Raw genomic sequence first — 23300 nt, forward strand, 5'->3', positions numbered from 1 at the left:
GCTTTTGTGTATATGCATATCATTTTGTTTACTCGGTTTTCTTGCCTTTGTTCTCGGCTTAGATAGATTTCTACGAGGATTTTGCTTTTCATAAGTCACTTGGACATGAATAGGTGAGTGGGAATGCCATATCCCGAGGTTGTAAGCAGTCCCGCAACTCGGCCTGGTCTGTGTCTGGAGGGACTCATGCCTCGCCTCCATTTTTTCTAAGTGTGCAAGGGACTTACGTTTGAAATTTTTTTCAAAAAAATGATAGCATTTTTGGGGGCCAGTGGGGGTTCCCCCATTGTAGCCCTCGAGGGAGGTTCGGTTTTGCCGAGGGTAGAGTCGGGCCTTCCCCAGTGTTGTGTGCTCGTCTGAGCCCCCGGGGGCTCGGATGATTCCCGACAAAGATCACAAGTGGGGTTTGCTCTCTTTATTCTTCTAGGAATGCGAAATACAGGTACAATGTATGTACAAAGCTCGGAATTTCAAGGATAGAAACGACGTAGCTGCTGAATATTCCAAGCATTGCTGAATATGCCCGGCTTGAGGACCTCGGCGACGATGTACGGGACTTCCCATGGTGGAGTGAGCTTGTGGCGCCCTCGGCTGTCTTGCCGAAGCCTTAGCACCAGGTCTCCCTTGTTGAGGTCTCGGCGTCGAATCTTTTGTGCTTGGTAGCGTTGCAAGGTTTGTTGGTACCTTGCCGAGTGCAGAAGTGCTACATCTCGGGCCTCGTCCACTTGATCCAAGGAGTCCTCGCGGGCCACCTAATTTTGTTGCTCTTGGTAGGCCTTGATTCTCAGGGACCCATACTCCAAGTCTGTGGGGAGGATGGCCTCCGCACCATAGACAAGGAAGACTGGGGTAAAGCCCGTGGCTCGGCTCGGGGTCGTCCTGATGCTCCAGATGACCGAGGGTAGCTCTGTGAGCTATCTCCGGCTAAATTTGTTTAGCTTGTTGAAGATCCTTGGCTTAAGGTCTTGTAGAATAATGTCATTGGCACGTTCTACTTGGCCGTTCGACTGGGGATGTACCACGGCTGACCAGGCCATGCATATATGGTGGTCTTCGCAGAACACCATGAACTTGTTGCCTGTGAACTGGGTGTCGTTGTCGGTGATGATCGTGTTTAGGACCCCGAAGCTGTGGACGATGTCCGTGAAGAATTCAACCGCCTGTTGGGATTTGATTTTGGCGACCGGACGTGCCTCGATCCCCTTGATGAACTTGTCGATGTCTAACAACAAGTGGGTGAAGCCCCCGGGCGCTTTCTGCAGTAGACCAACAAGGTCCAGACCCCACACTACGAAGGGCCACGTGATGGGGATTGTCTGCAGAGCGTGCGCCGGGAGATGTGTTCGACGGGCATAGAATTGGCAGCCGTCACAGGTTCGCACGATCTCGATAGCGTCGGCCACCGCGGTGGGCCAATAGAAGCCCTGCCTGAACGCATTGCCGACGAGGGTTCGTGGCACAGCGTGATGACCGCAAACTCCAGCGTGGATGTCGCAAAGTAGCTCCCTTCCCTCGGGGATGGGGATGTAGTGCTGCAGAATGCCCGAGGGGTTGCGCTTGTACAACTCATCGTCGATCATGGTGCAAGATTTGTGCCGCCTAGAGATGCGCCGCGCTCGGGCGCGATCCGAGGGTAGCTCCCCTCGGTTTATCCAGTCGAGGTACTGGTTGCACCAATCTTGTGAGGGTAGGGCCTCGTTGATCTCCATGACCTCGGCCTCGTCTGCTGATGAGACCTCGGCATCGGTCTCCATGGCCTCGGACCCGTCTGGCAAGGGTCCCTCGGTCATGGGCTCAGTCGCTGTATCGCCTGCTCCGGCTGGATCTTTGAAGTCGACGGACGGCTGGGCCATGTCCCGAGCGAAAACGTCCGGGGGAACGGTGGCCCATTCAGACTCGACCTTGGCTAATGCATTCGCTTCCTCGTTGTACCTGCGCATGACATGGTTGAGCTCGAACCCATCGAACTTATCTTTGAGGGGGCACACTGCATTGCAAAACGCCTCCATCTTCGGGTTGCGGCAGCTGGACACTTTCATGACTTGGTCAACAACGAGTTGCGAATCTCCTCGTACATCGAGGCGCTTGACGCCGAGTTCGATGGCGATGCGGAGGCCACTGAGGAGGGCCTCGTATTCTGCCATGTTGTTGGACACCGAGAAGTGCAAGTGCACCACGTAACGCATGTAGACTCCAAGGGGTGATATGAAGAGCAGGCCCGCGCCCGACTGATTTTTATCACCAACCCTTCGAAGTACATGGTCCAACACTCAGTCTGGATCTGTGGTGGCGGCAGCTGAGTGTCGGTCCATTCAGCGATGAAGTCTGCCAGGACCTGGGACTTGATGGCCTTGCTAGGCACGTAAGCGAGGATTTCCCCCATGATCTCCACAAACCACTTGGCTATTCTACCCGAGGCGTCCCTGTTGTTGACTATTTCTCCCAATGGGAAGGACGTCACCACGGTGACGGGATGGGCCTCGAAGTAATGTCGCAGCTTGCACCTAGCTAGGACCACTGCGTAGAGCAGCTTGTGGATCTGCGGATATCGCGTCTTGGTGTTGGACAGGACCTCGCTGATGAAGTACACTGGCCTTTGGACTGGCAAAGTGTGCCCCTCTTCTTGTCTTTTGACGACAACAGTTGCGCTGACCACTTGGGTCATCGCTGCTACGTATAGATAGAGGGTCTCGCCGTCCATTGGTGGCATTAGAATGGGCGCGTGCGTGAGCGACACTTTTAGCCTATCGAGGGCTTCCTGAGCTTCGGGAGTCCATGTGAAGCGCTCGGTCTTCCTCAGGAGTCGGTATAGAGGTAAGCCCTTCTCGTCGTGGCGCGAGATGAAACGGCTAAGAGCTGCTAGGCAGCCCATGACCTTTTGCACCTCATTTAGGTCTCGGATCGGGCCCATCCTGGTGACGGTCGAGACCTTTTCCGGGTTAGGCTCTATGCCTCGCTAGGAGACGATAAAGCCTAAGAGCATGCCCCGAGGTACCCCGAACACGCACTTTTCTGGGTTAAATTTTACTCCCTTAGCTCTAAGGCAATCGAACACGGTTTTGAGGTTGTCGACCAGGTCGCACGATGTCCTGGTTTTTACGACAATATCATCAACGTATGCTTCTACTACTCGCCCGATATGATCTCCAAAGACGTGGAGCATACACCACTGGTACGTGGCTCCGGCATTTCGAAGGCCGAAAGGCATCGTGACGTAACAGAACATGCCAAAAGTGGTGATAGAAGAATTCGCGTGCTGGTCGGACTCTTTCATATTTATTTGGTGGTAACCGGAATATGCATCAAAAAAGGATAAGAGCTCGCACCCCGTTGTTGAATCAACAATTTGATCAATGTGTGGTAACAGAAAAGGAACCTTAGGACATGCTTTATTTAAACCAGTGTAGTCTACACACATCCTCCACTTTCCGTTCTTTTTCTTAACTAACACATGATTAGCTAACCACTCGGGATGGAATACCTCCTTGATGAACCCGGCCTTCAGTAGCTTGTGCACCTCCTCACCGATGGCTCGACGCTTGAGCTCATCGAAGCACCGCAAGTACTTCTTCACTGGCTTGGAATGGGGTGGGATATCAAGGGAGTGCTCGGCGACCTCCCTCGGTATGCCAGGCATGTCCGAGGGGCTCCCGTGAATATGTCGGCGTTGGCGCGGAGGAAGTCGACGAGCACCACTTCCTATTTGGGGTCGAGGGTGGCGCTGATCTTTAGCGCCTTGCTGTCGAAGCAGCTGGGGTTGAGGGGCACCTCTTTGACGCCCTCTGCAGGCTCAAAGCTGCCGGCCTGATGATGCGTGGAGTTGATGGGGTCATTCGCCATCTTCTGCAGATCTGCGACGAGGGCCTCACCCTCTGCCAGGGCCTCGCCGCGTTCGACGCATTCGACGTCGCACTCGTACGCGTGCTCGAACGACAGGCCGACGGTGATGACTCCCTTCGGGCCCGGCATCTTCATCTTGAGGTATGTGTAGTTGGGGACTGCCATGAACTTCGCGTAGTACGGCCGCCCGAGGATGGCATGATACGTCCAGCGGAAACCCACCACCTCGAAGGCGAGCACTTCCTTGCGGAAGTTCGCCGGCGTGCTGAAGCAGACGGGCTGGTCGATCTGGCCGAGAGGCTGGACCCGCTTTCCTGGCGCGATGCCGTGGAAGGGCGACATGCTAGGGTGGACCTTGTCCTGCCCGATGCCCATGAGCTCCAAGGTGTTCGCGAAAATGATGTTGAGGCTGTTGCCCCCGTCCATGAGCACCTTGGAGAACCAGTTGTTGCCGATGATGGGATCAACGACTAGCGGGTACTGTCCTGGGTGGTCCTCACGGCTGAAGGAGATGGTCTCCTCCGACCAGTCGAGGAAGGAAGGTGCAGCCTTGTGGATGGAGAAGACCTCTCGGTGCTTGCGTTTGCGCTGCCGAGGGGTAATGTTTGTTGTGGGCCCGCCGCAAATGAAAATGTTCTCCACCGGAGGGAAGCCGTCACTGCCTTGGTTGTCCACATCCTTTCTTCCGCCCTCATCCTTACAGCCAAGGCAGTTGAAGTAGTTGCGGAGCATGTCGCATTCTTCGAGGGTATGCTTGACCGGGCCCATGTGGTAAGGGCACGACTTCTTCAGCATGTTATCAAAGGGTCCTCCACTTCGAGGTGGGCCTCGAGGGCCCTTGCGGTCGATGTTGACGGTGAAGGCTTCGTCGGAGTCCTCCTTCGGCTCCTGCCGGCTGCGCTGGGCCTTCTTCTTGCTCTTCGCGCCCCTCTTCTTCTTCTTGGGGCTCTTCGTCCCGCTGCCCTCCACAGACGCCTCCTCCCTGCGCTTCCCCTTGCCCCTTTAGTCGCTGAAGATGGCTCCAACCGCCTCCTCGCTGGAAGCAAAGTTGGTGGTCGAATTGAACTCGCTCACCTTGGTGGGAAGGCATCGTCCCAACTCCCACACCAAATCCTTGCAAGTCGTGCCCAGATGGAAGGCACTGATGATGTTGGAGTCGGTGACGTTGGGGAGATCGGTGCATTGCTTGGAGAAGCGGCGGATGTAGTCACGCAGGAACTCGCCGGGTTGTTGGCGACACCCTCGAAGATCCCAAGAATTCCCAGGACGCACGTACGTGCCCTAAAAGTTGCCCACGAAGGTCCGGACCAGGTCCAACCAGTCGCGGATCTGATTGGGGGGGGGTGAGAGGTGCTCGAGCGGAGTCTGCCAGGTGCAGGGGGAGGTTGCGGATGATCACCAGGTCGTCAGCCGCACCGCCCAGCTGGCAAGCGAGGCGATAGTCATTGAGCCAGAGCGCGGGGTCACTTGGTCATGGTGGTGGGTTGTCGGAAGCAAGGGGAATGGAGCCGTGCGGATTTTCCGGCTGAACACTCGAGTGCCCGGGGGTTCCGGCGATGGGCTCCTATCCTCGCTGTTGTCGTAACGGCCACCCCGCCGAGGGTGGTAGCCGCGCGTCGCGCCATCCTGCTTCTTGCGGTTGAGGATGTTGCGGGCGTCGCCATCGTTGGTGTTGCCGCGCGTGTCTTGAAGGCGCTCCCTTACGGGAGGAAGTTCGATGCGCTCGCGTAGAGTGAGCGTCTTGCCGGGTGCTGGCTGTTGCGCTGGAGGTGCCTTGTTTGCTCCCGTCGGCAGGGAATGCACCGAGGCCTCGCGGTCTCGTCGTGCAGGCCCACCGGCCTTTGGCGAGGTTACCGGGCGCATGTGCGAGGCCGAGCTCTCGGCTTGTTGTACCGCGGCATCCTCGATTAGGGCTTGAGCCTGCTTCCGTAGGTGGCGGCCTTCTGGCGTGGAGGGTTCGGGCATCGCTTGAAGCAGGAGCGCCGCCACGGCGATCTTCTAGCTTGCTCGGTTCAGGGCCGGCGGTGTTTGCTCCGCACCGCCGTCTGCCAGGATGCGCTCCTGAGCGACACGTCCCGCCGCCCTAGCTCTGCGGGCGTGGCCGGCGCGCTCTTGCTCGAGCGTGACGCGCATCTGCTGGGCATGCCTGCGCTCTTCCTCAAGCTTTGCCTCCAGCTCGCGAACTTGCTCCAGCTGCGCTTGCTGCAGCCCGGAGCGTAGTGGCATGGCTGGTGGGTTAGCTTCGTGTCCCAGGGACGCCGAGCGTGGGTGGAGTTCGCGTGTCCTCTACCACCTGCCTCCCACGCCCAAGCCTTCCTCCCTCCTCCTCCACCCTCTGAAACTGCTTCTCCCTCTCTTCTCTCTAGCTTCGCCATTGCCTGACAAGTGACAACTGCCACGACGCGATGGCTCCGTCCCCTTCATCTACGAAGGCAGCCGCTCTGCTCCTCATGCCGCTGCTCCTCTGCGCGAGCATTGCCACCCTCGCGGCCGCTCAGCCGCTGGCGTCGTCACAGGCGAGGGCGCTCCTCCGCATGCGCCGCCTGCTGGGGTACCCGCCGGCGCTCGAGCCGCTGCGGTGGGCGCCGGCTGCCGCCCGCGCCGTCCCTCGCCGTGGCCTGCGAGGGCGGCCAGGTGACCGCGCTCTCGGTCCTGGGCGACCGCGACCCGGACGCGGCCTGGCGCGCCGCGCTGCCGGCCTCCTTCTCCTCCGAGGCGCTCTTCACCACGCTCGCCAGGCTCCCAGCACTCGCGCGCCTCTCGCTCGTCAGGCTCGGCGCCTGGGGCCCGCTACCGGGCGCCAAGCTCCGCCGCCTCCAGGCGCAGCAGCAGCTCAACCTCAGCTCCAACTACTTCTACGGCGCCGTCCCCGGCGACCTCGCGCGGCTCTACTCGCTGCAGAGCCTCGTCCTGTCGTGGAACTGCCTCGACGGCTCCGTGCCGTCCTTCTCCGGCCTTCAGTTCCTCGAGGAGCTCGACCTGTCGCACAACCGCCTCGGGCCGTCGTTCCCGGAGGTAGGGAAGGCGGTGCAGCGCCTGGTCTTGGCCGACAACAACTTCACTAGGGTTGAAAACGGTCGGGAACGGTCGGGAAAACTCCCTAACGATTCCTGTTCCTGTTTTTTTTTGTCGGGAACGGGATAGACGGACGGGAAAACGAAAGCGGTATTACGGGATATCGGAAACGGAATATATCGGTCAGGAACATATCGGTTACGATCGGGAAGCGGTAACTCAAATCGGTAACAATACATGTAACCACTCAAAACATTTAACTCAACACAATAGTTACAACCATACATCATTCACATGCAAAATATAGTAATATACTGAATAGATGATTTGATAAGCAAATATCATTGCGGCTGCACCATTCAAGTCTCCAACAGGCAACAGACAACAGGCTATCTCCATCACCCATTGGCCATTGACCCACACGTCACATGCATGCAACATAGTCATATAGTCTGTCCACTACACACCATCATCCAGACACCCACACGGCCACAGCCCCACAGGCCACACGACATAAGAGAGGAACTCAGTTCAAATTTCAAAGGTGCAAATAAAAAAAGGTACATGCCACATTGGGCAACAGTAGGCTAGTAGCCAAAGCCAACAGATCACAACTTCAAGAAATGATTAGGTAGTAGTCAACTTCTTCTCCATCAGACCATCACAGTAGGCTAGTAGTCATAGAAAACCCCATCATTAGGTGGCCCATCAACTTCTTCTCCATCACTGTCTGCGACATCATCATCCTAGAATAAATAGATTCAATCAAAGGATATTCTTGGCATATACAGCAACTTCAAGAAATGATTACAGTAAGGAATGGTCACCTAATGATTACAGCAACTTCAAGAAATGATGAAAGCATATTACAGTGAGCAAAAAATGATGACAGCAACAAAAAAATGATGACAAAAAAATGTACCTCACGCTTCAGCTTTTCTGCAAGGACCTCTATAACTTCAAGGTCACCAACAATTGAACCAACCCTCTTACCTGAAAATCAGCAAGATACATGAATTAGCCAAGATATGGTAAAATATAGTACAAAAATTAAATCTGAACAGCACTAAAAATCACCTCTTCTTCCTGCAGCAACCCAATCCTTCATGCATATCAAAGCTTTAACCATTTCAGGATCTAAGCGGCTGCGGAATGGATCAACAACACGTCCACCAGCGCTAAAGGCAGATTCAGAGGCAACGGTAGAGACTTACACAGCTAGAAGATCACGAGCTATTTTTGCTAGAACAGGATACTCATCAATTTGATTCTTCCACCATGCCAAAATATCAAAATGACCACTAAGTCTCAAAGGTGGATCTGCCATATATTTGTCCAACTCATTCATATCGTCCCCTTCAAGTCCACTACTCTCATACAAGTAGTTCTCTAGTTCATCATCGCCATTGTCAACTAACAGATCTGCTGTATCAAGATCCCTAGGTTCATTTGCTCTACTCTTATGCCTTGAAGATGATGGTTCAGCACTAACATAAGACTGGTAAAGTTTCTTGATTAAATCAACAATTGCATCAACATGGACTTGACATGTATTGCCATGGAATTTCCTCTATAAGCCTTTTCTTGTACCTAGGGTCTAGAAAGCAAGCAACAGCAAGTGTGGTTGATGACTTCTTCCAATACTTTTCAAACTTCCTACTCATATTAGTAGCCATTCCACTAATGATTTCATCTTCACTATGACTCCAATCATCTAGCAAAATCTTAATCTCACAAAAACCTCTATAGAACAGATTTGCAGTTGGATATAATGTTCCAGAAAAATCTCAGTGAGATCATAGAATTTCTTTAAGCATTGGAAGAGTTTGAAAGCCATGGCCCATTCACTAGGAGAGGGTGTAATTTTCTCATACCTACGGCGATCTGATGATTTGAGCCTCATGAATGCAGCCTTATAGTACAGAGCATCTCGGAGCATCAAATAGGTTGAGTTCCACCTTGTTGCAACATCAAGAGAAAGACCCTTTGAAGTATCCAATCCACACTCATTTGCACGCCTCATGAGCTCATCCCATTGCAGAGGAGATCCCTTTACAGCAAGTACCAATTGTCTGATATTCTCAATTGTGGGTGCAATTACACTCAAACCATCCCTTGCAACTAAGTTTAGAATATGACAAGCACACCTCACATGAAAGAATGCCCCTTCACATACCAATGCAGAATTAGTATTGGAAAGCAAATCAGCAATGATATCTTTTACTGCCACTTCATTGGCAGCAGCATTATCCAATGTGAGAGATAACAATTTCTTGTCAACATACCATTTAACCATTAGTTCAGTGAATGTCTCCGATAATTTTATAGCAGTATGGCGGCCCTCTACATGAACAAAGTTGACAATCCTTTTCTGAATACACCAATTCTCATCTACCCAATGTAAAGTGACACACATGTATGACTTATTCTGATTTGAAGTCCACATGTCCATTGTAGCACTAAAACGACAGTTGATAGTAGTGAAATATGCATACAACTTTTCCTTTTCATGCACATACATGTTCAATATCTCTTTCCTAATGGTAACACATGACTTGATTGGGAAACTAGGACGCAGCGATTTAATGAACTCCACAAAATACTCATGCTCAGATATATTGAATGGATACTCATGCATGACTATTGCCAAGTAAAACTTCCTCAAACTAGCTTCTTCTTCATACCTGTAAGGCGTTACAGTAGTGATGTTCTTTCCATCATCCTTTTCCGCCTTGAGCTGCTGCTGACCCTTCACAATGCTATGTGCAACTCTCAAATGTGTCCAAAAACCAGTTGTCCCATAATTGCTCTCACATCTGCCCTTGTGTTTGCATTTAGGAAAGTCACAATGTGCCCATATTTGCTGATATACCTTGCCATTATCCTCAATTATCACAGTTTTCTTGGTGAAGTACTGCCATACATCAGAAGTACACTTTTTCTGCCTCTTCGCAGGCGGCCCATCTCCATCAATGTGACCTGCATCATCCTCAACATTGATGACATTGTCAGTATTAGTTCCTTGTTGTGCTTGCACTTGTGCTCCACCAGCAATACCACCACTTCCATCACCAGCAGCACCACCACTTTCATTTCCACCAGCAGCACCACTACCAGCAGCCCCACCGCCACCTCCACTTGGCAAAGAAATCCCATCAGAGCCACCTCCACTTGGAAAAGAAGGCATAGAAGCTGCATCAGTCGCTGCTAGGCTTGGGCTAGATGCCGGAGTTGCACTTGCAGATGCTACAGACAAACAGAAACCAAGATCTTTACTAGAGTTTCCAGTTCCTGCCCTTGACCTCTTAGATCCTGCCAATATAGCAAAAAATCAAAATGTATACCTAATCAGTAGGACAGTAGGTGAGTACCTGGTGTTGGAAATGACTACACCTCAACTGAACTACATACACAACTATCTACTAATCTGCATAAATCAAAATGCATCAACCACTAAACAGTAGGTGAGTACCTGGTGCTGGAAATGCAGTAGCATCTAGTGTGCTGCTATTCACGTTCACTGGCACTTGTGTTGAAGGCTCCAGTAAAAGCCGGCGCTTTGAGGCCGAAGAAGCAAAAGCATCTGCATCTCAGGACGGCGGTTGCATGTCGTCGAGACGTCGACTCGTCACTTGCCAAGTCGCCGTGCAGTGCGATGGCGGGCTGGCGGCTCGGCGGAGCGGCTTGGGCGCGGCCGCGGCCCACGTAGAGATTGTGGACAGCGGGACGACTGACGACTGACGAGGCGGGTGGGGGCGGGAGGAGACAGGAGAGGGGTGCGGCAGCTTGTTCGCCGATGCGCTCGCCGCTGGATGGTCGCCAGGAGAGGGGGGCGGGAGGAGACAGGAGAGGGGGGCGGGAGGAGACAGGAGCCTGGTTGGTCGCCGATGCGCTCGCCGCTGTCGGAGTGCGGATGAGCCGACGGTTGCGGACGCCGGGCGGGACCGCGGGAGGTCAGGTGACCGTTGCGGCGGCAGATGGCAGCCCGGCTCCGGCGCAGGCCCGCAGCACCATCGCGGCAGCAAGGGGCGGGGAGTTGGGGACCGCTGGACGCCTGGACCGGGGTGTGGTGGCGGCGGAGGTCAGGTCCGGCCGTCCGGATCTGGGGTCTCACAGTCTCAGCCTCTCAGGTGCGGCGGCGGCTATCGGGAGTGGAGTGGAATGGGAGGCTGGGCGCTGGGCGGCTGCGGGCTGCGGCTATCGCTGCTGGGTTAGGGTTGTGCGTTACGTGGCGTGCGACACCTTGGGTGGTTGGGCCGCCCGGTTATGGCCTATGGGCCTTTGCCCTTTGTTGCCTACTGTCTGCGCCTGGCGCCTCTGCGGAAGATCAAGATGGGCTGAATCGGTGGTGCTCATACGGTCGGGAAAATAGGAATTTCCCGCGGGAATTATCCCGGATGAAAACGGGAACCGCAAATACGGTCGGGAAAACATCCCAACCGAATTCGTTCCCGTTCCCGCCCGTTTCCCCGTTTTTTTTTCCCGTTTTCCTGTTTTCACTACGGGAACGGTACACAGTCGGTTTCGACGGGAAATGGTGCTGGTCGGGACGGGATTTTCCCGTCCCGTTTTCAACCCTAAACTTCACCGGGGAGATTCCGGCGGGGGTCAGCACTCTGGGCCAGCTGCAGTACCTCGACGTGTCCGGGAACCGGCTGCAGGGGTGGATCCCCTCGTCCATCTTCGCGCTCCCGGTGCTGCGGTACATCAACCTCTCCCGCAACCGGCTCGATGGCCAGCTTCCCGCGACAACGGCGTGCGCGGCGGCACTGGCGTTCGTGGACGTCTCGGCGAACCTGCTCTCCGGGGCGCGCCCGGCGTGCATGCGGGCCAACTCCTCGGCACGCACGATGCTCGTCGCGGGCAACTACTTCGCCAACGCCAAGCAGCAGCGGGCCAGCGCGTACAGTAGCCCCGGCGCGCTGGCCGCCGTGCTGCCGCCGCTGCAGGGTAGCAGGGGCGGAGGGCAGGGGAGGGGGAAGGGCAGCGAGATCGGGATGATCCTTGCGATTGCCGGCAGCGTCGTGGGTGGCGCATTGCTGATTGCGCTGGCGATGGTGGTGGGGCTGAGAAGGGCCAGGAGGCAGCATCCGGAGGTGAGCGTCCTGCCTAGGTCGCCGGCGGCAACACCGGCGGATGGATGGAAGGCTACGGCTAAGGCGACACAGAAGATTATTACTCCTGCTGATAAGAGTAAGAGGAGAAATTCATTTGCATAACTGAATTAATCGCCTCATTTCGTTTTTTTGTTATTGTGTTCTTCAAATATTAGCTAGTACATATAAAATAAAAAGGGGAGCACGAGATTATGGGTAAGTAACTACAAATGCATAAGCCATCCATGATTAGTGGTACCAGTACAAAGGAACAATATAGAATTGAAACTTTGAACGTCTAGTTGCTCTCTCTCAATTATTTTTCCTGCATTTGTTTTTTTAGTGTCAATAAAGTCTACTCACTTTAGTCAATGAATTGGGAAACTTTGCTTGCTGTACTATGTGGATCTTAATAAGGTTCTGCTCTTTTGAAACGTCATATGGGTATTTATTCCTTGCTTCACAGTAGACTTTGAGAAAGTATAAAGCTTCGTAGTCAATCAACCAATAAAGAAAAAGAAAAACAATGAACAAAGCTTTTATGACCAGTAAATCAAACTTAGAGTATTAATGTTTTTAGAGTTTTTTAAATTTTGAATTCTAATTTGGTCTTCATTTAACAGGGCATGCATCACAAGCTGCAAGGGTGAATACACTGGAAGTGCCAGCGTACCGTGTCTATACACCGGAGGAGCTCGAAGAAGCAACCGACAGCTTCAGTGAAGACTAGTCCATTTGCACAGGTATGAAGTGGTGGATTCCTTGTGCCTCGACTACAGCAAAGGCAATGAATATTGAGGAATGTGAGTACTCTATCCTGCCTATGATGAGTGAATTGTCAACCGTGCGGTGTGATCGTGCGCTTGGTCTTTGGATTGCAGGTACACGGGCGTCGAGTGTCGACGGGGAGCTGCCGTGGAGGTGCTGTGGCCGATGGACCGTGCGGTGGACGGCGGTGAAGGGCAGCCGGGACCGGAGCTCGGACCGGGTAGCAGCTGTGGCGTCCACTCCTGGATCGAGGGTGCAAGCGGCGATGGAAGGCGGGTTTCTTGGTTTGCACCACAAAACCAAAGAGGCGGACGGCGGTTGAAGACGCCAAGTCGTGGAGGCACGGGCGTCGGTCTCGGGACTGACGGAGGCGACGGGCGTCGACGGCATCTAGGGCCTCGCTGCGGGCGAGGAGGTGACGGGCGTCGGGCGGCGTCTAGGGCCGTAAGAAGGCCGAGCCGGGAACGGCGTCTAGGGCCACGGCGTGGAGGCGGGAATCTTCCCGCGTGTGAGGTTTTTGGCGGTTTTCTCAAAACCGGCCATCTACCCGGGTTTCGCGGACCCTCCAAAACCGCGGACCTGATCTTCATTAAGATGGCGGCATCGCGGAGAAGACTTCGTTTCGAAGAAAGAATCTCGGCCGTCGGATGAGATCGTGTACAGGGGGTGCTGCAGGCCAACCGGTCTGACCGGTCCCTGGCACCGGTCTGACTGGTCTAATCAACCGGTCTGACCGGTCCAGCATACTAGTTTGACCGGTCCCGCGGGTATTAATACCCCTTCACTTGTGTTAGGTTAATTGCGGCTTTTGTAATCTGTTCGTGGACTCTTCTGTTCTCCAGGCCGCTGCCCCTGCGTCTCCCTCCCTCTGTTCTTCTCTTTATTGAGGTTTAGGAGGAGATCTCTTGGGGATATGTTCATGGGGTAGGGGCGAAGCAATCCCCCAAGTTTCATCGATTTTCGTGGTCGTTTGGTCGGGATTCACCGTTTGGATCAAAGCTTTTCGGGGTTTTCTTGGTGCCACCGGTCAGACCGGTAGGCAAGACCGGTCAGACCGGTCTGCTCGTCTTTGGACAGACACGACCGGTCAGACCGGTCCAGTGCACCGGACAGACCGGTCCAGGCAGAGAAGTCTGTTGTTTTTCCATTTCGCTTCCGAATTGCTTCATGGTTTCGCTCGCTCGTTCGATGCCTTTTGTGTTGGTTTAGCTTTTCCATAGCTATTCCAAACTTTAGCTAGAACGCTTGAGGGCTTGGGTGATTTTCGGGATATAGGCTGACGGTTTGAATTTTGGAAGAAATTTTGATCGGCTCCCATTCACCCCCCCTCTGGTCGCCGGCTTCAGTCCCTCAATTGGTATCAGAGCCCGGTTGAGCTTTTCAGTACCTTAACCGGTTCGAAAACCACTCGGCGACCATGGCGAGTCTTGGTAGGATCCCGGTGTTTTCCGGCGAGGATTATGCCTACTGGAAGGTTCGCATGAGAGCCTTCTTGCAGAGCATGGGAGCCGATGTCTGGGAAATTACCACGAACCAGCTTTACGAGGTGCTTGCTGTTCGGACCACACCTTTCCAGGTGACCCAGCACGAGGCTAACGCCAAGGCCGTCAATGCCTTGTTCGCTGGCGTTTCTCGTACGGAGTTCTCACACGTCCAGGGTTTTCAGGAAGCCCACAAGATTTGGACGTGCCTTGAGAACTACCACGAGGGTACACCTCAGGTGAAGGCCTGACTGTTCGAGACTCACCGGCGTGAATACGAGAACTTCACACAGGAGCCGGGTGAGAGCATTGACTTGATGTTCAGTCATTTTCAGTCAATTGTGAACAAAGTCAATGCGAACAGATCTGTTGGTGCCCTTGAGTACACAGAGCACGAGAAGGCTCTCAAGTTGCTCTACGCACTTGACCGCTCTGTGTGGGATCTCAAGGTGAACACGATCATTGAGTCTGCAGGCTATGAGACTCTGACCGTGAACGAGCTTTTCAGCAAGCTCAAGGCCACGGAGGTGGATAACTAGACACGAGCCAAGCTCAATGGTGCCCCTACTTCCAAGAGCATCGCTCTTGTGACTGGCCCAGGTGGTGGATCGAGCTCTAACGCTAACTCTGCTCTTGGCTTTTCTCTTGCCTCTTTGCCTTCTGTTTCAGATGAGCAGCTGGAGATGCTGGGCGACGACGACTTGTGCCTCCTCATCAGTAAGTTCCAGCGCATCTACCACAACAGATAGAGGAAGAAGAACCCCGGGTGCTACAACTGCGGCGATCTGAACCACTTCATCGCCGATTGCCCCAAGAAGTCCGGCGGTGGCCAGAACAGCTCCTTCGACTACTACCGCCACCGCGACCGCGATGAGGGAGGCTCCAACAAGGAGCGTCGGTGCCACAAGCACCGCAGTCGTGACCGGGGAGGACGCTTCGACAAGGAGTCGCTCAAGAAGCGCTTCCAGTACAAGGCCAAGAAGCGGGAGAAGGCCTTCCTGGCGCAGCTCAGCGACCTCGACAAGAGCTCCGACACCGACCGCTCTTCTTCACCGACCTCTGACGATGACGAGAAGAAGAAGAAGAAGAAGCGGGACAAGGAAGCCACCGGCTTCATCGGCCTTTGCTTGGCGGCCGGTCGGCGCAAGAGCTTCTGCACCATGGCAGGCGAAGCCGATGGTGCTCGTGCGTCTTCAGGTGGACATGCTACACCGACGCACGCTGACTCGTCTCCTGGATCTGAGAGTGATTCAGAGGTAAACTCCACGATCGACTTGCTAGATACAGAGGTTACGGAGTTGTACGTCGCTCTCGACAACCAGAAAAGGCTGCTTAAGGAAGCAGCTAGAGAGCGTAGAAAGCTTAGGGCTGAGCTGGCTTGTGCTAGGAAGAAATCTAGTGAGGATGAGTGCGCTGGCTGCATATCTCACATGAACGATCTTGTTGCTCTCCGTGCCAAGCATGATGAGAACATCGCGAACTTAGATGTTGCTAAGACTTCGCTTGCTGACTTGTCTCATGAGCTCGCTAAGGCCAAGCATGAGCTAGAACTGGTTAAGGACGCTCCTATTGTTAGCGATGTGCTTGAATGTGATGAGTGTCCTATTTTTAAGTCTGATCTAGCTTCGTTGCAGTCCAAGTTTGCTACTGTTGTGTGCGAGCTAGAGGAGATGAAGTCTAGGCCAGTTTTGCTTGGTGCTTGTAAACTTTGTCCCACGCTTAGGTTGGAGCTAGATGAGAAGAACGCTTTGATCAAGTCTTTTGGAAAGACCAAGGTCGTAGAGTCTAGCCCACCTATTGACTGCTCTGTTTGCCCTAGTTTGATTGCTGATCTGGATAGTCTTGCGGTAGAGAAAGCCAACTTGGAGAATGAGAATACCTATCTTAGGGCGATTCTGAGTTGGGTTTCTAGCAGTGAGCCGCAGTTGGGCATGATGATTAAGCAGTTCAAGCGTGGTGATGGGTTTGGGGTCGGTTACACATACACGAAGTCAGACTTTGATAGGTTGTATGGTAAGATTGGCAAGGCTGCTAGAAACACTGCTAGCATGAGCACGCAGCCTTCGCTTGTTGACCCCGCGGATGGTGTGCTTAAAGAACCACCGAAAGCACCTCTGCAGAAGCAGGTTTGGGTTCCAAAGCCCAATGCGCTGAGGAATCCCCTCGACACGCTCCCTGCTGCCACAGCCCAGGTTGCCCAGAAGAAGAGGGTTGTTCCTCCCCGTCCGCAGGCTAGGCCTCCACCTCCCAAGCGTGAGGTGAGGTACCACTGCGAGTTCTGTGATAGGGAAGGTCACCTGGAGGAGTTTTGCTTCGGGAGGAAGCGGGCTGTGAGGAGAGAGCAGGAGAGACGGAACGCGGACATGTACTCTGCTCGGGTGCATGGTCCTTCTCGGCGTGGTGGTAGGCAAGATGCGAGGGCGCGCCGTGTAGGTGGAGGTCAGGCAGACGGTGGTGGTTACCGTGCTCCAGCTGGTGGTCGCTTTGCCGGTCGTGCTCCTAGTCGTTTTCAGTACGGCTATGGACCACGGGACCGAGGCTTTGGAGGAGGTTTCGATGCTCCACGCTTTCCTCGCGGTGGTGATCATCAGCCTCGCAGTAGACGGGACAGGGGATACGCTTTACCTGACTTTGGTTACCCTTCTGTAGAGCAAATGGCTCGTCACTGGTTTGCTTCTCACTTTGCTAACCAGTGTCGAGACGTTTGCTCCTCCTTTGTTTCGATGGTGATGCAGGTTGGAGGCCTGGAGAACAAGTGCTCCATGGATCTTGGTCTTTGCAGGTTTGATCAAGACTCGATGGTTCTCCAAGGCTGATGGATAGCCCATGATGGCTGTTGTATCCTCTGTACATTTGAGTTTGTCTTTTGAGTTCTTTGTACATTGTCTGCGTGTGACTTGTTGTAGATTCTACATCTCTACTTGTTTTGCTTGCTAGGTCTGTGCTTATGCTATGGAGGACTAGCCACTCTGTATGCTAGTTTTTGTGATTTTCATATTGTCATGATTCTTGCTAGCTCAGGGTGTGTGCTTTGTCCAGTTTCCTATGCTTGTGTAGCTTTTGCTTCTTAGTTCTGGTTGCTAGCTCAAGTATCGCCTTCGTATCATCTAGCTACATTGGTTCTTGCTATTGAGTGCCTTTAGTCTTTTCTAGGAATATCTTCTTTCTTGATATGTTCTAGAGTGTCTTTTGGTATACTTTTGCATGTAGCTTGACTAACACCTAACCGTTTGCTTGAGTCTTGCTCGGGATCTTGGGTGTTTGCTATTTTCTTGTGTCCTAGCTTCTCTTGTGCTAGGTATCACTTGTTGAGGGGGAGCTCTACCTCAGGTGCCGATGATGATCCGGAGTTACTGCGCCGGCTGCAGGCTCCGGCCCCTTCTGCTTCGACTACCTCAGCTCAGGAGGACGATCTAGTACCACTACTTCCACTTCGATCTTTCACCTCTACAAGAACCTGTTCGAGCAGAAGATGGATCCGCTGAGGATGTAGGGGAGCTGACCTCGAGCTTGCTATGCTCTAGGTCCAGCGGGATCTTCATCGAGGTATGTGAGTGTTCGGCTTGTACGTTTTCCTCTCAGGATGGACTTGTGGTTTTCTGATTGTTGCCTTTTTCATGGTACTCAGTTGGATCCATTTGGTCTAGTTCTGTGTGTCTTTGAGCCGTTGTATTTGCTTTATTCTTCAGTTGCTTAGCTTTTGGCTTTTCTTTGTCTTTCTCTTAAGTTTTAGCTTGGTTAGTTGCATTGTGCATATGCATTGTACATGTTTGCATTTTGCATTGTCTCACTTGCACTAGCATTATTGTATACATTGCTATGATCTTCTAGTGCCTGCTAGTGTGAGTTGATAAACTTGATCATGTATAGCTTACTCCAATGTGTATATGACATCATCTGAGTTAAGCTATTTTGATTTGAAAATCTGAAAACATGATCACCCTGTCTTGGCTACTAGCATGTTAGGGCATGCTGATATGCTTTGCTATCTTATTCATGCTAGTGTAGCTTTTCGTTCAGCAATTCATACTTGAAATGATCTAAATCTGATAAAATTGCTTGAACTGTTCTTGAAATGGATTGAAAAAATCCAGGTGGGATTGCTTATCGCACTGATCGAGCTTTCGGGACGGCTCACTTTGCACTTGTGAGAACCCGGACAAGACTGTGCATGACTGAAATGAGTACTTTAAGCATCTGATTGTCTTTGACATAGGCTTGGCCTCGTTGCTAAGTTAAGCATGACAAGCTTTTAACCCCTGGCATTAAGAATTGATTGCTATAAATTTAATTTAAAAATGGATGTTGGCAACTTGTTTTTGGCTGTTTTGGCTCACCTGTATGAGTTAGCACTGCTTTCCATTTCCTACTTGTTAGTGCTAGATCATGGGTGATGCTTTTATTTCTCCTAAACTGAACTTGCCTAGCTCTAGACTGATTTGATATACCCTGTTGAGCTAGATGCAGGTCTTGTTTATGGATGCACACGTGCTTGTGACTAGATGTTGCTCATATCCTTGTATCCCTGAATGCTTTCACTTACACCTCCTGCATTGCATTCATTGCATAGCATCTGTTCAGGGGGAGTCTCAGCTTCAGGGGGAGCTTTAAGTCTTTTTAGGCTTGATGTGTGCATGTGCCAACAAGGGGGAGAATTTTGGGAGAAGTGATCGAACAACGGGGAGACTTGTTTGATTTTTGAAAAAACTGTTGTGCACAGGGCTTTGAGAGTGCATTATTTTGGGAGAGTTGCACTTGTGAGAGGGAAAAGCTTTGCTTGGGGAGTTTCTGCTTTGTTCTTGGCTCCTGGTTTTCATCATTTTCCCTCTGCTTCTTGCATGACTGCGTCGAGCGTTAACTCTGTCTTTGAGGAGTCATATTTTGGCTTTTGATCGATTGCGTCGAGCCTTTGCCCTTGTCTTAGGGGATCGATTTTGTTTGAGTAAGTGACTGTTCTTGCCTTTCTGAGCCTTTCGTCACTTGCTTGTGCTTCTTTGTTCTTTTCTGGTTTCACTTCTCTTGGTTCGTTTGTGGTGTGTTGACAATGCACTCATCAAGGGGGAGATTGAGGAATGTGAGTACTCTATCCTGCCTGTGATGAGTGAATTGTCAACCGTGCAGTGTGATCGTGCGCTTGGTCTTTGGATTGCAGGTACACGGGCGTCGAGTGTCGACGGGGAGCTGCCGTGGAGGTGCTGTGGTCGATGGACCGTGCGGTGGACGGCGGTGAAGGGCAGCCGGGACCGGAGCTCGGACCGGGGCGGCAGCTGTGGCGTCCACTCCTGGATCGAGGATGCAAGCGGCGACGGAAGGCGGGTTTCTTGGTTCGCGCCACAAAACCAAGGAGGCGGACGGCGGTTGAAGACGCCAAGTCGTGGAGGCACGGGCGTCAGTCTCGGGACAGACGGAGGCGACGGGCGTTGACGGTGTCTAGGGCCTCGCTGCGGGCGAGGAGGTGACGGGCGTCGGGCGGCGTCTAGGGCCGTAAGAAGGCCGAGGCGGGAACGGCGTCTAGGGCCATGGCGTGGAGGCGGGAATCTTCCCGCGCGTGAGGTTTTGGCAGTTTTCTCAAAACCGGCCACCTACCCGGGTTTCGCGGACCCTCCAAAACCGCGGACCTGATCTTCATCAAGATGGCGGCATCGCGAAGAAGACTTCGTTTCGAAGAAAGAACCTCGGCCGTCGGATGAGATCGTGTACAGGGGGTGCTGCAGGCCAACCGGTCTGACCGGTCCCTGGCACCGGTCTGACCGGTCTAATCAACCGGTCTGACCGGTCCAGCGTACCGGTCTGACCGGTCCCGCGGGTATAAATACCCTTCACTTGTGTTAGGTTAATTGCGGTTTTTGTAATCTGTTCGTGGACTCTTCTGTTCTCTAGGCCGCCGCCCCTGCGTCTCCCTCCCTCTGTTTTTCTCTTTAGAGTAGATTTGGTTGATGGATTTGTGAGACCTTGTGTGGATTTGATTGGGAAAGGAGGCCCTAAACTCCTCGTGCCCTCTGGGCTTTTTGAATCAATCCCATCTCCTCGTTTTGTGCCTTGTGCGATGGATTTTCGACTTTGTTTTTGGCGCACTTGATTGCGAGGAGGCTACGAGTTCTTTGCTGTGATTCCCGTGCTTCTAGCCCTGTCCTAAATCCTCTGGAATCACTAGCTCGTTCGAATTCGATTTATTGAGCTTTTGAGAAAACCCCAATCCTTCTTGATCTCCCCTCGAATTCTCAAGATTCTTTGATCTTTAGGACGAGATCTCTTGGGGATATGTTCACGGGGTAGGGCGAAGCAATCCCCCAAGTTTCATCGATTTTCGTGGTCGTTTGGTCGAGATTCACCGTTTGAATCAAAACTTTTCGAGGTTTTCTGGGTGCCACCGGTCAGACCAGTAGGCAAGACCGGTCAGACCGGTCTGCTCGCCTTTGGACAGACACGACCGGTCAGACCGGTCCAGTGCACCGGTCAGACCGGTCCAGGCAGAGAAGTCTGTTGTTTTCCCAATTCGCTTTCAAATTGCTTCGTGGTTTCGCTCGCTCGTTCTATGCCTTTTGTGTTGGTTTAGCTTTTCCATAGCTATTCCAAATTTTTTCCAGAACGCTTGAGGGCTTGGGTGATTTTCAGGATATAGGCCGACGGTTTGAATTTTGGAAGAAATTTTGATCGGCTCTCATTCACCCCCCTCTGGTCGCCGGCTTCGGTCCCTCAAATATACAAATAAATGTTCAATTGTTCATCGTTATGGATGTACTGCTTACTCCACGGAATGTTTTATTTCAGAAATGTGGTCGATAGGTCATATGAATTTATATTTATAATTTAGTTAACTGATTTTTCACCTAATGCATTTTTTTTTGAAAAAAACATTGTTTAGTTCTGCTAGTAACTAGACTACAAACTCGTGTGGAATGGTCCACAGTAGTATCTCCACTCATGGCAGAGTACAACTGTGTCCTGCCAATTATTGTCCTGCTATGTTAGTTGCATCTTGGTTGCTTTAGGCATTTGATGAACAAATTCTTTGATGTGGTTATTAAACATTATCATTCTTCAATGCATTTTACAAGCTTGCGATGGAGATTTTTCAAAATTTAATTGAAATTAAAAAATATAAAAATGGGAGTAAATTTAATATTTTTCTGATATTTACTAGTATTTATCAGTGTCTACGTTAACTTGAGGCTCAAATTCATTCATATTTATTGTTATGTTTAGGCATATCCTGTGCTAGTATATCCAAGCTTGCAGCCCTGGTGATTGATTGCTGTTTTGTCCTTTTTTTTTCTGGGTCTTATGCATATTTTGATATTTTCCAGCAACTATTAATGTTGGTACTTCACACCCTAGTCATACCTCATAAGTAGTACAGTACAGCTTCATTCTAGAAATGTTGTAAATACTAATTTTTGTTGTTGTATGTGCCTCTTCGCTTTCCCAGCATTATAATGGTCAGCTTCAAGATGGTTCAAGGGTCTTGGTTAGATGTCTGAGACTGAAGCCAAAGTACTCTCCCCAGAATCTCATCCAATACATGGAGATTGTTTCTAAACTTCGGCACCGTCATTTGGTCAGCATCATTGGCCATTGCATTGTCAGTGATCAGGAGAATCCTAATATTGCCAGCTCAGTATACCTCATTTCTGAATGTGTAACAAATGGATCTCTAAGAAGTCATCTTACTGGTAATTACAATGAATGATGCCATGCATCTGGTTAACTAACTGCATATCGACATGATTCCCAACTTACAGTTAGACTGCTTTTACAGAGTGGAGAAAACGCGAAATGCTGAAATGGCCACAACGGGTTTCTGCTGCCATTGGTGTTGCAAGAGGGATCCAATTTTTGCACAATGTGACTGCTCCAGGCATCACGTGCAATGATCTCAACATAGAAAATATCCTGCTGGACAAGACCCTCACATCGAAGATCAATGACTTTAATCTTCCAATGATATCAACTAGCAAGAACGGCAAGGTGAATTCAAATGATTGGTGAAGTTCCTCATTACCAGCCTGATAGCTAAGTTGTAACTGTTTTTATCTTGCAGATCTTCTCAGAGACCCCATTTGCTGTCCTTGAAGATAATGATATTGGCAGGTACTGTGTCCTTGTTACCTTGTGGAAAGAAAGCGACATCTCCAGATAATAAACTAGAACCAAATATAGTGGTTATTACTTATGAATAAACACGAGCCTAGTGATTGGTTATTAACTCAGGACCAATCAGTTTTCAGAATGAATAAGAATTCTGTTAGTAGTACAATTTTTCTTTCATTGAATCAACTGACCGGATTCTCTCTGCTCCCCAGTGCTCATAATTCAGAACAAGGGGACAAACAAGACATCTACCAATTCGGCCTAATTCTCCTAGAAGTGATCACAGGCAAACCAACAGATTCTCAAAGTGAACTGGAGTCACTGAAAGCTCAGGTTAATCTCAAGTTCCATTTCACATCACAACAATGAGTTTGTACCTACCAACAAGATCTCTAAAACGTTGCTTTCTGGTGATGATTTACAGCTAAATGACTCCCTAACTGAGGACTCAGAGAGGCTAAAAGACATGGCAGACCCGGTGATCCATGGTACTTTTGCAGTGGACTCCCTAAGCACAGTTGCTGAGATAGCCCTCAACTGCACGGCCAGTAACCCAAGTGACCGGCCCTCCATCGACGACGTGCTCTGGAACCTGCAGTACTCGATGCAGGTGCAGGATGGGTGGGCAAGCAGCGAGAGCTTAGGCTTGAGTGTCAAATCGCAGACCTGAAAAGAAGAGAACTAGAGAAGGGTGCAATGCTTTTGTTTGAATCCAATGATAGAGTTGTGGATAACTAGAAGAATTGCATGCAGCATCTTTCTACCTTGGTTTTTGTTGTGGATGAGAGATCCTTGGGGTTCTCTATGTATAGAACTGTTTTTTTTTTCAGGTATCCTTTACAGTTAGCTGTAAAACTTGGGCTCTCTATTGATCATGTAGATGTCTTGAGAGTATGTGTTCATAGCTTGATGCATCACAGGAAACTTGGGAATTGCTAAAAATGGAGATCGGTAAAAATACAATCTGAGAATTGGTCATTTTTGGCTACTGGGTTATATACTTGCATAT

At 51.4% G+C, this 23300-nt stretch overlaps 1 pseudogene; it reads left to right on the plus strand.

The window, feature by feature from the left end:
- The first annotated feature begins 6177 nt into the window (after positions 1–6177).
- LOC120655655 lies at positions 6178–23115 on the plus strand (annotated as a pseudogene).
- Positions 23116–23300: the final 185 nt, after the last annotated feature.

This window comes from Panicum virgatum, chromosome 1N, assembly GCF_016808335.1.
Source record: "Panicum virgatum strain AP13 chromosome 1N, P.virgatum_v5, whole genome shotgun sequence".
Taxonomy (NCBI): Eukaryota; Viridiplantae; Streptophyta; class Magnoliopsida; order Poales; family Poaceae; genus Panicum; species Panicum virgatum.